This window comes from Vanessa tameamea, chromosome 7, assembly GCF_037043105.1.
Source record: "Vanessa tameamea isolate UH-Manoa-2023 chromosome 7, ilVanTame1 primary haplotype, whole genome shotgun sequence".
In the NCBI taxonomy this organism is placed as follows: domain Eukaryota; kingdom Metazoa; phylum Arthropoda; class Insecta; order Lepidoptera; family Nymphalidae; genus Vanessa; species Vanessa tameamea.
Genome location: NC_087315.1, coordinates 11950396 through 11964993, shown reverse-complemented (window position 1 = coordinate 11964993; position 14598 = coordinate 11950396). Strand labels below are relative to the sequence as shown.

Below are 14598 nucleotides of genomic sequence, written 5' to 3'. Positions count from 1 at the left end.
GTCTATAAGTATCCATCAACAGAGATCTTTATCGTATTATTGTAGTATGTTTGGTGTAGTTGATTAAATGATTATTTTGAAATTTTCGATATACTGTCTATGTTATTTAATTATCACTACACTGTAACAGCTGATCGGTAGATTGAGAATTAAACAATTCTGGCTATTACAATAAAAAACAAAAAAACACTGATTTTCTTTCGTAGGTTCTTCTCAGTTGTTTAATTTGTTAATCAATATGTAAGTGTAATGATTCCATGTTCAATAAAGGAGTTTGATTTGATTCTAGATGTGCTAGTGAAGTTCAATTACTGTCACTGCTAATAAGGATTCTAAGAGTATTGATGATCCCTTATAAACAGACGTTGCTAGAACTATTATAAAAAAAAATGTACGAAATGTATGAAAACTGTTTTCTCTTGAAGTTCTTACCCGGATTTGAATCAACGACCTTAGATTAAGAATCACTATATTTATCTCCATTTAAATATATATCTAAATGAATATAGTCATTAAAATGCTATAAGCAGAACGAGAAATAAAAGGTTAGCATACCGGTCACAGCAACTTTGTATAGTAAAAAAAAATTACAGAATTAAGGCTATATTACGATAAAATGACGGAATTATATGTGTATATATTAAAATAACTTTAAAAAGGGTAAACAAGGCATGCTATTTAAATAAATATTGAAAGTAAATATAAAATACTTTTTAATTATTTTTTCATTTTAAGAACACTATTTAAAATTTCGAATTAAACAAGTTATTACATAACAGTCAAATGTATTAATAGTCAGTCTTTAAGTGTGGGCTGTGTTTGTTCGATCATCGCATCACGAAAAAAATACTACTAACTAAAATGTATGCACCAGTTGTTTCAGAAGCGTAATATTTCTGAATGTAGGTATGTGTAAGATCTTCTATGGTAGGTATCACTCATGATACATTCTAACAAACAGCAACACTCAGTACCAGCAAGACTTAGTAGTAGTGTTCCAGTTTAAAAGAAGGGTAAGTGTAACTACAGGCTACGTAACATCTTAGTTCCTAATCATATAACTTACTGCAACAAACATTCCTAAGCGTTAAAAGAGATTTTAAAGCGCAAATTTGGGCCAGCTCTCATCTAATAACTGTCAGTATATCAACCATCGTGATTTGGGGCGTGGAGTATGTACTGACAAATTAGGCTTATCAGAAAGGAATGTTTAGTTGACTAGAATTATTAATACGAACTTATAAATATTTTTATTTTTATTTATAGAATAATTATAATGAAGGTACACTCTATACAAAGGTCGTTGACGTTATATTCAACGTCGAGTTTTATAATATCTCTACCTTGCGATTTACAGAATTATACATTCAGATAATTTATGTTAGAATGACAATGGAAATTATATTATCGAATTGTTGTAATTATTAATTGACACGATATGAAATTAATTTTGATATAAGGAATTACTGAATTAATTTAATAACAAAACTTCAAGATTGTTATAATATATTATACATTTTACTGATTATTTCGGTAACTTCGTTAAGCAAATGAGATACAGTCTTTACTTTATCTGTACTAATATTGTAAATGCTTGTAAATTTAATTTGATGGTAGGGCTTTATGCAAGCCCGTCTGGGTAGGTAACTCCCACTCATCAGATATTCTACCGCCAAACAGCAGTACTCAGTATTCTTGTGTTCCGGTTTGATGGGTGAGTGAGCCAGTGTAACTACAGGCACAAGGGACGTAACATCCTAGTTCCCAAGGTTGGTGGCGCATTGGTGATGTAAGGAATGGTTAATATTTCTTAGAACGCCATTTTCTATGGGCGGTGGTGACTACTTACCATCAGGTTGCTCGTCCGCCTACCGATATCATAAAAAAAATGCGAAAGTAACTTTGTACGTCTGTTACGCTTTCAAGGTTAAACCATTTCATCGGTTTGATGTAATTTGTTACGAACTGGACTACTTTTTTGATCCTTTGGTGAGGTTCAGTAAGGGGTTGTATACAAGTTCTTGAAGCATTTTCGTCACAAACTGAAATCCACGCGTTGAAAACAGTTACCTATTCGTAAGCGCAATAAGTATCCCAGTTAATTACTATGTCGAAATGTATTCCAAAAAATATTAATGATATTTTTGAAATAATAAAATAAATATGTTAATAAACTATTAATTATCTTATCTTAAATATAAAAAATCAACTCAAACATGCTATTTAAATAATTGAATTATACCGACTATAAATTTACAATTGCGAATGATAAATTGAATATTAGGGCTGGTTCACATCACGTCAAACGATGTACATATATTGGTATTAATATTGGTTAGTTTTTTTACAAAAGTCGTATCCAATAAAACTATAGGCAACAAAAAAGTGTAAAAAAAAGTCGTTCCGGCGGAATGTAAACTTCGTTTTAACGCACTCGTCAACAACTGCTGATCAGCTCACCTATATAAAAGTATAGTTAACATATATATTGTGAATAGAAATAGCCGAGAGCTAGTCTGCGATAAAAATGTCAACCGGACGTAATGTAAACATGATCTTTGTATATTTGACGAGGTTGGTATCGAAAATAGCGAAAGCCGATAACTATCAAGTGATAAAATCACTCTGACGTAATGTCAACCTGTACTTACTCGTAGTACATAAACGTCAATAGGGTTTACGGGCCGCCTAGTGATGTAAAAGTCCCAGGATCGATCCTGACCCCTCGGGCTATTGGTGGGGCAAATAGGAATATTAGTAATTTCTTAATTTATTTAGGGTATTGATAGTATTCCTTTTTTTTTTTTAAATCGCTAATTGCTTTCGTGGCACCGATAGACGTACGATATAATTAAAACAGTATGAATAGGGATGACAGCGGGCAACGAGATTAATGTCGGTCCGATTGAATGTAAACCTGCTGCTATTATTGTCACTCGATCGATCATTCAGTCATTATAAATTGTGAATATCATAACGACAGCCTTGCAAGTTGAACTCGTCAGTTGGTCAACGACCAAGCGGCCTCGGCGAATCGTTTCGTAATGTAATATTGAATTATATTACTTACCACAACATGGTGTTTTGTGCAATACTTAAATTGGATAGTTTATTACAAGTTTTGCTCGTGGTTCCGTTAGTATTTAACATTTATTAATATTCGTTTAGAATTTGTTTACATTTTCAATGTTTAATATTCTGCTTGAAAAAAATCAAAATACATCATTATTTTGATTTTTATATAATACTTAAACGGATATTATTTTAAAATACTTTTCTTTGTATCAAGAATATCAAATCAAATTTGCCCCAAAATTATTTTATATGTACAAACATTGTACGAATATATTATACATATTGTTTTGTTTAAAATATTTTCTTTGCTATTTTTCCTCAACACAGACTTAACAGTAATGTAAATATTTCACAAAAAAAAACAAGATAAAACTGTCGGAAGAAAACCGTGAAAAACAACAATTTTTATAATTCGATGTATATTTTATAAATCCCCTTACGAATTATCATTCGTCATTGCTACAATTGGAGATCAAAATGGAGGCAAAGTGCCAAAGTTTCATTACATAACATAATAACATACATAATCAGCCTGTAAATTTCCCACTGCTGGGCTAAGGCCTCCTCTCCCGTTGAGGAGAAGGTATGGAGCATATTCCACCACGCTGCTCCAATGCGGGTTAGTGGAATACACATGTGGCAGAATTTCGTTGATATTAGACACATGCAGGTTTCCTCACGATGTTTTCCTTCACCGCCGAGCACGAGATGAATTATAAACAAATTAAGCACATGTAAATTCAGTGGTGCCTGCCTGGGTTTGAACCCGAAATCATCGGTTAAGATGCACGCGTTCTAACCACTGGGCCATCTCGGCTCTAAGTTTCATTAGTTGTCTGCTAATATTATTCTTATTTACAAATAATTATGTAAAGAACACTTTGACAAGTCGTACTCGCTTGTTATAGTCGCTAAATATATTCATTCACAAATAAATGATGATTCGATATAACTTGTTTACGAGCGCTTCGTTCAAGCCCATCTGCATATGTACTGTTCATATATTCTACCGCCAAACAGCAATAATTAGCATCGTTGTATATCAATTTGAAGGGTAAGGGTAGGCACAAGAGACGTAATATCTTAGTTCCCAAAGTTATATTAGTAACGAGTTGCCTACTAGTGGTCCATTTCCCAATATGCCTATCTATTATAAATAAAAATATATTTAAAAAATATATATCTATCATAGCTGATTTAGTAGCAATTTTAAAAGCATGACATTATATCATTAAAGATCGATATCTTTCTCGATCTTCAATCTTCGTTCGGCGAATCTTATTTAGGGTTCGATGCCTATGGTCGGCTTAATCTGATTTCACTGTGCTGTGAGAAACGTGAGATGTCTCAGAAATCTATTATCTAAATTTGAACTTTAATGACGTTTGTGTACGTAAAAAATAGTTTTATTTAAAATGAACGTGATTGTTTACATGTACCAAGGTATTAATGTCAGTTTTCCCTTTTTTTAGCCTCATGACTTTTCATTAGTGTTTTGCCCTTTTTGAATAAAGACGTCACGTCTGCAGCTAGTGATGTTTTATAATATGGTGAACTCCACTTAAACGGTTGGATGGATTTCGATAAAATGTTTTGTGTTTATTTGAGAGTTCCTGGTTGGTTTATATTCGACTGGTGAGCTGACTGAGATGCTAGTTTTTCTAAAAAAATCGATTCGATACATTGAATATAAACAGATATAAAAGTATTTCCAGGAATATCTGAAATAACTTGGTTAGATAAACAATTCGTTTGCGTCAGTGAGTACTCTATTATTTTAATTGAATCAATGAAGATGGTAACGTATAAAATTTGTTTGCGAAGGATCCGAAATAATATTATACATTAATTACGATTTTAATACGGAATCTATTTTGTCTTAGTCTTGAAACATCTATTTGTATTGGGCAATCTTTTTTATTAATAATGGCATTTTATAATATTGATTTTTAATTTTTTCTGAAACTTTTTCTTAAAATCTATAATAATACTCGTTTATACAATACCTAAATGTGTCGTTAACTTTTCTTAAGAACGGTCTGAAGGTCAATTACAACATAATTTATATTCCCATTATAATTGTGAAATATCTGAGGCACGATCTTTACCGACTTAACAGAAAATATATTTTCTTACTGACTTAGAATATATATTACGTAATTATTCATATTTTTTAATTAATAATCTTACTTCGTGGAAAATATAATTGTATTTTTAATTCAATTTTCTAACAAAATATATAAGAAATACCTATGCGTAATATGTAATAGGTGTGACACCGTTTTCAATTTCATCAAACATCAAAAGGAAAATCTTTAGAATTTTTCAACTTTTCCCTCAACATAAAAAGAAATTAATCGTTTTATAAGATTAACGGAACCGAAGCGAATCACAAATCATTACGGAAAAAAACTGAGAATGAATTTCACATTTAGAAAATTAAAAGTATACGAAATTCAATTGGTTTAACACGGTCATGGCGAGTGTTCTAACGCGATAAAGAATAATGTACTTAATTTTTATTTATAATCTAACTAGCGACCCGCCCCGTCTTCGCACGGGTGCAATGCTGATACGAAATATGCTGCAGAATGTCTTACAACGTTCACAGCTTTTTTGACATTAAACATTACAAACCGCTATATCTCTACCTTTTAAATCTGTAATATCTTCGAAAATATTTATTTAAATTACATGCTAAGTATAAAGGGCCATATTGATCTACATTAAATGCACAATGTATTTACTTGATTTGATAATGATTAATTCTGTATTGTTTAAAATCGCTTCGAAAATAAGCCATTATTTCTCGTGTAAAGTAGAGGATAAAATATTGTTATTATGGGTTATCCCTAAGAGATAGATAAAATTGCGGACTTTTTTGAAGACCTTTTTAAGGTGTACAAGTTTAAATAACTGAGCATACATAGGGACAGACAGCCGTAAGCGACTTTGTTTTATACTATTTAATGACATATTCCTCGCTATTAATAATAGAATAAATACTTTGTAGAAATTTATACTTATATGACTATGATGAATCAAGATCAGCAGTGGGAAATTTACAGGCTGCTAATGAGTACAGACATAAAAAAAAATATAATAATTTGTTAAGTTTATTTTATTTATTCACCAAGAATTTAAGCAAGTGGGCCTTGCCTTAATGAATGAATAGATCTATACGTGCATTCATTTGAATATTGCACACGGTAAAATACCGTTATCGAATATGTAATTGATTTGTAAGCCAAAATTAAACGGACTCTATGCTATATCACTGAAATTAATTATTTCAAACAAGTATGCACGTGACGGATGAAATGTTGCCAAATGTAGAGCTCGAATAAATATTTTTGATATAAAATAGAAAAAATAAAACGAAAATTATATTTATAAGCTGAGATATATTACTGTATATTGTATTAAATAGTCAATAAAGTTTAAAAGGAGATAAATATTAACAGCGAAGTTAAACTTTTGCGGAGCAAACATTTTAAGTTGCCCTTTACTTTAATCTCATAACATTACACGAGCAGAGGGCACACGTTTCTGTTATCAAGTGCTCATTTCATTCAATTTTATCAAAACCTTTCTAGATCTTATCATTTTGAGAATTTATATATAATAATAAACCTAACCAAATTGTATATTATATTAATTAACTATGTTAATATTTAAATAAAATAAATAAATATTCGACAACGTCACATACATTACTCTGATCCCAATGTAAGTAGCTAAAGCACTTGTGTTATGGCAAATCAGAAGTAACGACGGTACCACAAACACCCAGACCCAAGACAACATAGAAAACTAATGAACTTTTTCTACATCGACTCGGCCGGGAATCGAACCCGGAGTGTTGTACCCATGAAAACCGGTTTACACACTACTCGACCACGGAGGTCGTCATGTATTGTATTTACATTTGTATGTAACTTTATGACTTTTTAAATCTCTCAATTTGGTTTGCCTGGAAAGGATTGATAATTGGAACAAGTCCACCCGTTGTCCAACACATAAAATATATTTTAGTCTTAAGATTTATTTTGATTATATTCGTTTTGTACGATAACGTATATTAATAGTAACAGTAATTTATATTGATATGAATTTAATACGTCATTTATTAGAGCTTCTAAGTAGCATGTAATGAGCATTTGTTTACGGAAAAAAGTATGCTAGTAAAAACATGTTACATAATCGCACGCTACTCAAACATTAAGTTAAAATTTCCTTTAGTGATCTCCTTGGACTAGCGTCCGGCTGTTGATACCAAGAAACCGAATGCGAAGAACAAAGTGAAATATTCTTAAAAGCTGTTTAGGAATTAATACTGGTGGGCCTCAAATGAGATGAAGCACTATCGGTACTGAGCAAGAGTTCTTTTTCTCAAGTCAATCAGATTACCATACAATCGCACCGCGACTCTACCTTTGCTCTACAGTATACCCCACAGACAAGCTAGAATTTTAGTTCATATTTACAACTATTTAGTAACGATGTTTTTATGTTTACTTTATACTAGAACTATGATAAAATGAAATACTTGCTTGTTACTATCAGTTAGACTAATATCCGCTTTATTTACAAAGTAAATACATTGAGTGTTACAAAGCTAGCTCTTAATAAATCTAAAATTATCTAATCATTAATTTATATTTGTTTAATTATTATCTCAATGATATGTAAATAATTCACGACCCCCGTAGATCGGAAAATTTATTTTAAATTTATAATGTAATTTTCCATATAATATTAAACATTAATTTAATTAACATTACAAAATATTTGTTTATCATTACTAACGGAATTAGCTTTGCACGTGTTGTTATGTCATTTAATATATTGATGTTTGTAGTATATTATTTACGTCCCGCGATCGACCCGATTATACTAATATACACTAAATAGCATTTGTAAACGAAAAGAGCATGCTACTGACAAAGCACGCTTTAATCGCCCAAATGTGAAGCGCTCATGCTCAAAAATAAATACAAACGTATTATTATTGAGCATGCTTATTGTGCATGCAACTTTTTATTAGTAAATGTATGTTATGTATGTTATGTACATAATCTAAAAAAAAATTTAATTGGGAACATCTCATAAAATTGTCTTAAAGTCGATAAGAAGTTTATTTTTATTAAATGAAAACCGCTTATCACTATTATATGTAGGTACCATTCGCATGATACTTATTTAGAAATATCTAAAAACTTAATTACGTATCTAACTCGTAAAATATTGAAAACATCCTTTAAATGCCATAATAATAAAATTCAACGTTGAGCTTAGAAATAGCTTTTATAGATGTAATATTACTTCTTTTCAAAATTAATGTTCTCTTTTGGTATTGTAAATTATATTGTTTGTTTCCTTTCTATGTTTTGTTTCTGAATAATGAATGTAATAAAAATACAAGGGTCGTTATAATTATATTATTGATAGCACTTTGATAATAAAATAAACGACGAATCCTACGTTCTGATCAACGATTATTATGCGACCACAACAAACATTGGAACGTCAATGACCTCGAACTGGCAGGTGGAACTTGAATATAATAGTTTACAAAAAAATGGATATGGCTTTTGTTTTCTGTATTATTAGATGGAATATTTTTGTTGTTTGATATATTTTAAAAATAAATTAATTAACAAACAGGAATTTTTTTTTTTTTTTTTGGTTTTTCGTTGACTTTATGATATATATATTTTTAATTTATTTGTTGAAATATCACTTGCAAACTCAAAAAGAACCAGCATTTATGGTAGTTGATGATGAGAATGCTGGAATCACTTTTTATTGTAGCTATTTTAAGTAAATATTTTTTTATATCCTTAGCCTAATAATCTTACATTTACGGCTACTAAATTACAAAACGGCGAATAATGGTTACGTTAAATATATAGAACATGAAGATAACATTATTATTCATATAAAACCTATTTATAGATCGAAGGTAAATGCTGGAAATATTCTTAAGCCTATACATATAAAAGTGATTAATCAACAAGAAACTAAAATCGTGAAGTTTAATACTATCACATACAAGCTAAGAATTAAATTGTAAACGTGTTCAAACATACAATTAATAAATAACGATAATAAGGAAACGGGTATAGAATTACTTCAATAATACTACGTGAAGTAGTGATGTGCGATGCAAGTTAATGCGTATACATTATATATATACAGTATTGAATGAACGAGATATGCTGTTTTAATTTTATTTCTTTATCTACTGGTACGGAAGAGTTCGAGACGAGATGCGCAGTGGTTTAAACACAAGACATCGTGCATGCTTTTCTCAAATCGTATTTGAGCAGCGTCATGAACTTCAAAACATCTTGAACAACAGAAATCCTCAACATAATGGGACATTTGCAATTAGTTCCTTTCTATTTGAGGAGTATAGATAGTGTATTAATAATGAAATATCGTTATTGATGAAATAATTTATCTATTAAGTTATATTGATTTAATAAAACTACGCTTAACGATAATATATTGAACGTACATACTTAACTGTAAACCGGTGCGTAAGGAATAAAAACATGTTTGAAATGAAACTCCTTACGACGCTATGAGTGTAAAATTTCAAGGTTGAATTTTAACGTTTGAGTGCCACGTTTTTGATGCTAAAATATTTTACTCGTGATGTTTACTTAGTTATACGCCCTTTTATATCTTGTTTTAAAAATCAATGGTGACCACTTGGTCACATAGCTCTAACACCACCAAGTAATGTCATATTGATTTTTTAATTACCGTCAGAATGTATTTTACAAATGGATGAAAAGTTCAGTCCTTTGCGTAAAAATTTTGCAGTATTTATTTTGATTCAAAAAAAAAATAATCCGAAACTGATAAAAATGAGTTACTAAGTAAAAAAGACGAGCTTATCTCTTAAATACATGTAGATATATTTCCAGAACACCCAAGAAGGAAAAAAAAAAATGACAGATAAAACATAAGAGAAACATATGATACTATATCAAAATATTAGATAATTTAAATATGTTCCTCGTTATATAACTCTCACTGTACTCGTAAAATGTTTTGTAATTATTTTTTATATATCGATATTTTTCTTTCACTTTGTTTTTCAATGGAAGCCGTTTCGCCTAGAAAATAGGCCACATAATAGTATGAGGTCATTCACCTCCGGTCAGTAGTGGTCTAGTACTGTAATACCTGCGCCATTAATCTCATTACGTTGACGTTTATTTAAAAAAAAAAAAACTGAAATCGTCTAAAAGTAATAGAAACTCTTTCATAACATTATTTTGTACATAATCGTTTACTATGGTTAATAATGTTTCGATATATAAATCACTGTCACTTCATATCATTTATTTATTATATAAATAAATAATTATTGTAATTTACTACTTTGTATTAATATCGACTTAAAACTTCATAACATCGAACACGATGATATTACAAAACCAAATATTATTAAATTAATTTAAAAATAATATCTGATCCAAACTATCTTTAAAAAGTTTTAATAAAGTTTAAATTTTATCTTTATAAAGTTTTAATTTTATACGTAATTGAAAATAAAATTAATAAAATTAATGACCTTTTGTAGTAATAATAAGTAGTATAATACTTACAAATTCCGTTTGTCAATAATTGTTAACAATGACACATGTTCACAATGTTTCGCGATTTGAAAATGTAATCACACGAGTTTGACAATGATCACGCGCACGTTAGTCTCTGGTCGAGTATGAAATAAAATGCTGGTATTTGCGTCGAGCTGTTTGTATTTGTATAAATAGCCGGCACTAATAAACTAAGTGAATTAACAGTGTGCGCGCTGGCTTTTTTTTTTTTTTTAAGGTTTAAGTGTCTATTTTTTTCGCATGTTTGAAACCGTCCATTGACGAACTGATAAATTTCTAGGTCATGTCGAATGCTGTTGAAATTTTCGTTTATGATTTGTTATTGACTGCTATTGTATAGTTTTTTTTTTTTATATATATAAATTAGTTCATGTTTTGATTACAGCTTAATAATTTTTTTTTTACCTAAGCGTTATTGTAAATTATATGTTTTGTTGCTAAAAAATATTTTTTTAAGACTACTAAGAAAAAAAACTGGCAAAGATTGAATTAAGAAAAAAAAGTTGAGATTAAAATTATTATTTTATAGAACAGCATCAATTGCGACTATGTTGTTAGTTTGACATTGACCGATAAATTTAAAAACTTTTCCAAACTTAGTGACATTGGTAAATAAACGTGATACAAATGTTTTACTATCTACATATAGAGGGCGTTATTTGAAAACAAAATATCCCGAATACACGATTTCAAATCGAAATAATTTTATATTACTAAGATCATGTATAGAGAAAAATGTGACAAGCAATTTAATCTTATTAAATTAGTTTATACAGATTCCATAAAATATTTAAAAAAAAAAAAAGTTTTTTAATCTATACTTTAAAATGACCAGAGTGGTATAGGGTTAAGTGTAAATAGATTGCTTTAGCTAGATATAACTAATAGACTTGACAAATTAAACATACATATATAGATGAAATAATATAATTGCAATGAATATAATTAGAAGTATTGCTTAGTAGAAGAGATAACGATTATTGGCATCTCAAAACGTCAAAAGTCTTCCAAAATAATCCACTGTACATTATATATTATTTAAGACAATATACGTTTCATAAATATAGCAATAAATTCACGAATTTTTGATTCGAATCCGGAAATTGGTTTCAAATCTTCGTAAATTCAATATGAACTTCACAAAGCAATCAATTATTTAAACATGAGCCTGAATATGTACGAGTAATGTTATTCTGTAATTAACAAACATGAAAATCAAACGGGAACACGAACGTGAAATGTCAGAAGACTGTATGCAACATTACACGCATCAGAATAAGTCGCTTTTAAATATTTCACAAGTTATATAATCATGTGATTTTTTTACCGAATAGTCCCTGAAATATGAAACAGTATTTCATTGAATGAAATACTGTTTCATATTATGGAAATACTTATGCGAAATAGACAAAAATATAATTCTAGTGTTAAAAAGTATCAAAATTGCGTGTCGCAGTCGATTATCAATATTTCATTAGTGAAACACGAAATTATTTTTTACCGAATAGTTTTGTTGAGCTCGTTAAATAATAAATCCTGTTGATAAATGTCAAGTTACAAAAAAGTGCATCTCTTTAACTACATTTAAGAATTGTCGAGTCATTGTGAATCAGCAATATCATATACCTACAACTATCACTATAATATTTGTGTACGGAAGTAATATTTTATTCTATTTATATTTAGCACAACTGATATTGTTTATTATTATTTTACTACCTTTATTGTTTTTTTAATGATTAATATAAATTTTAAGATGTCATTTAAGTGTGAATAGTTTAAAGCTATTTGGGCTGCTTGAAAGTAGCAGGGTTACGTTTAAGGAATACGGAGTACCGAATATTAATCACTCCTTGTGAATAATTGGTCTTGTTTGTGAGATCATCTTGAAAGGCATTAGTTTGCATCTGTTCACTGATGGCGTCGTCTACAAGGTCATTGCTTTTTTGACTTCAGCTGTCAGAGATTTGTTTCAGACTCAAAGGTAGCGTTACCAGGTTAGTTTTGTTTTCGAGATATTATTAATAAGTGGCGTTAAATAATTACGAAGACTTTATGATATTAGGAATGCCTGAAAATGCTGAGGCATATGAAAGACGTAGTATACATTTTATCTCTAACTCAATGACAACGACGCCCTAGGCCGAGAGCCGGCCTTAGAACAAGCACTCTTAAGACGTGTGTTTTAAGCCTTTGAGCAGGCTCTCGACGTCTTGCCTTTGTACTCGTCCTCGCGTCTCGTGACTGTCAGGGCTAGTATAAACATTACGAAAAAATAAAAGTATTGTGTTGCAAAATTTAAAAGAGTTTTAAACAACATTTTTTTTTAACATGCCTTTCATATATATATATTTTTTTGTTATATTTGAATTATGAATGTAATAAGCCAATACCATATTATAGAGATCATATAGAAATTCTACTTATAAATATCAATACATCATTATCAATGCAACATTTAAATTTATAGAAGGTAACGCTCACTGCTTTACCTCTGACAAGCTTGCACAAAGTCCTACTAACTAATACTGTTCTATCACAATTCCGAGAGAGGATACCTTTGAAAACTCTTCCTCTTTTGAACGCTCAAAATAACTTCCAAAACCAGAGAGTTGCTTCCTGATATTATGAGTACATCAAATTGATGTATTTTTTAGTTTATTTTAGTATACGACGCTAAATAATTACTTGCCTAATAGACAGATTAGTTTAATTTTTAAAAAAAAAGGGCTGCATAAATGTCGGAATGTTGTGTAATATTGTAAAAAATATTATCATTATTGCCAAGCAATTAAATATCATTTGGAATAATATTTTATTGATTACTTTTAAATTGATATGTAGAGGATATTGTTTTATTTTTCATTAAATAACGTCTTAAGTGAATTAAATGTAAATAGCTTGGTACAAAAAATATTTTACTGATTTTAATTAAAATCTATGAGTAATTTTTTATAATTATAAGATCAAGTTTTTACAAGATTACGTCTATAATTTTGTTCATAAATAACCGTGATGGTGTAGCGAATAGGACACGCGGATATTAACCAAACGAACTAGTTCTTGTTTTGATTCTTGTGTGTTTGTTATCTTCCCCGTTAAGATATGATACATGTTTTTTTTAATCGTAGGTGGACTGGCAAATAAGGCGTCTAATGATATGTGGTGATCGCAGCCCATAGTCACTACTTAACGTACTTTAAGAAATATTAATCATTCCCTTTTGAGCTAAAATAGCCTTGTACCTGTAATTATAATGGCTCATTTACTCTCCAAACCAGGACGTAAGAATAACAAGTATTGCTGTAGAGTATGTGATGGTAGCTACCCAGGTGGACTCGCACGATTCCTACCAAGATTTGTCTAATCCTCAGCGGAGCAACGATGGGGCTTAACTTCAAAAATTCTTGTTTGTTTACGGTAGAGAAATTTGTTTACATATACTCTATATATTGTAAAGAAAATCACAGCTCTTACCTAACATAATTATAAAAATCACATATTGTAACTACAGGACATACATCGCAGAAATTCAATATTTTTGAAAAATATCTGAAACATGATGATCTCCATAACAGTGATGACACAATTTTAGTTAACCGATCGATGTTTCCTGAATCAAGTTTACGTTCGGATAAAAATTCTTAAATAAATAGTTGTTAAATATCTGTTACGTACGATTTGTATGTTTTCCGCTAACGTAATAACATTCATATGTATCTACTTTCAATAAATTTGTCGCAATAAAGGTAGTATGTTTCTATCTTAATTCTGGTATTAAAATTTAATTTATATTAAAGTTACTGAGCACATTTTGGGGTTTCGTTAAAAACTATATACTACTAACTGTTACCCGCGGCTTTGCTCGCGTAGAATATGAATAATT

The 14598-nt window shown here is 29.9% G+C and overlaps 1 protein-coding gene across 1 annotated transcript in view; it reads right to left on the bottom strand.

Annotated features, from left to right (window-relative positions):
* Window positions 1–10860, bottom strand: part of LOC113395726 (alkylglycerol monooxygenase-like) — a 35881-nt gene extending 25021 nt beyond the window's left edge. The window contains exon 1 of the mRNA XM_026633400.2: window positions 10701–10860. The gene's annotated coding sequence lies outside the window, so the exon portion shown is untranslated. The remainder of the gene's footprint in view (window positions 1–10700) is intronic.
* Between the last annotated feature and the right edge of the window lie 3738 nt (window positions 10861–14598).